General features: G+C 41.6%; 1 non-coding gene across 1 annotated transcript; it reads right to left on the bottom strand.

The window, feature by feature from the left end:
• Positions 1–1,055: 1,055 nt before the first annotated feature.
• On the bottom strand, positions 1,056–1,160 carry LOC117699372 (U6 spliceosomal RNA). Its single transcript, XR_004605168.1, has one exon. It is a non-coding gene; the product is annotated as a U6 spliceosomal RNA (small nuclear RNA).
• Between the last annotated feature and the right edge of the window lie 237 nt (positions 1,161–1,397).

The following is a 1,397-nucleotide window of genomic DNA, read 5'->3' as shown; positions in this document are numbered from 1 at the left end:
AATTCCTTCACCTGTTTGGTTGTGTTTTCTTGCATTTTTAAAGGGATTTTTGTGTTTCCTGTTTAAGGGCTTCTACCAGTTTACCTGTGTTCTCCTTATATTCTTTGAGAGTGTTATTTATTTCCTTAAAGTCCTCTATCATCATCATGAGAAGTGATTTTAATTCTGAATTCTGCTTTTCTGGTGTTATGGGGTGTTCAGGGCTTTCTATGATGGAGGAACTGGGTTCTGATGATGCCATGTAACTTTGGATTCTGTTGCTTACATTCTTGTGCTTGCCTTTTGCCATCTGGTTAACTCTAGTGCTATCTGTACTCACTGTCTCTGACTGGAACCTGCCTTTCCAGTTATGTTGCTTGTGTCTGAACTCCTCAGGGTTCAGATGTCTCTGTGATCTTTCAGTCCTGAACTCCAGATGCTCTGAGTACAGTGGTTCCTCTAGGATGTCTCAGGATATGGTGTCTCCAAGGTAGCAGACCAACTAGGTGTCTGCTGTTCTGGGTGCAGTGTCTCCTCTAAGATGTCTCAGGATAAGGTGTCCACTGCTCTGAGTGTAGTGGCTCCTCTAGGATGTCTCGGGACATGTCTGTTGCTCTGAGTTCAGTTGTTCCTCTGCCACTCTCAGTTCAGTGGTCCCTCTAGAAAGTTTCAGGATCTGGTGTCTACACAGGAGCAGACCAAGCAGGGGTCTGCACCAGGCCTCAGATCTGGAAGAGGGACAGAAGGGCTTGGTTGTGTTTTCTTGCAATTCTTTAAGGCATTTTTATGTGTTTCCTCTTTAAGGGCTTCTACCAGTTTACCTGTGTTCTCTTGTACTTCTTTAAGGGAGTTACATATGTCTTTCTTAAAGTCCTCTATCATCATCATGAGAAGTGATCTTAATTCTGAATCCTGCTTTTCTGGTGTGATGGGGGTGTTCAGGGCTTGCTATGGTGGGAGAACCGGGTTCTGACTTTAGTTTGTGTTGCTTACATTTTTGTGCTTGCCTTTCACCATCTGGTTAACTCTAGTGCTACCTACACTCAATGTCTCTGACTGGAGCCTATGTTTCCAGTAAAAATATGGAATGCTTCAAGGAATGTGCATGTCATCCTTGCGCAGGGTCCATGCTAATCTTCTCTGTATTGTTCCAATTGCAGAATATGTGCTGCAATCAACAGATTGGGAAATGATCTTTACTAATCCTACATCCAATAGATTACTAATATTCAATATATACAAAGAAATAAAGAAGATAGACTCCAGAGAATCAAATACCCCTATTAAAATGCTGTAGAGAACTAAACAAAGAATTCTCAACTGAGGAATATTGAATGATAAGCACAAAAAGATATTTTCAACATCCTTAGTCATCATGGGAATGCAAATCAAAACAACCCTAAGATTCCACCAGTCAG

This window comes from Arvicanthis niloticus, chromosome 1 (genome assembly GCF_011762505.2).
Source record: "Arvicanthis niloticus isolate mArvNil1 chromosome 1, mArvNil1.pat.X, whole genome shotgun sequence".
Classification (NCBI taxonomy): domain Eukaryota; kingdom Metazoa; phylum Chordata; class Mammalia; order Rodentia; family Muridae; genus Arvicanthis; species Arvicanthis niloticus.
This window is presented reverse-complemented; position numbering and strand designations above follow the sequence as displayed.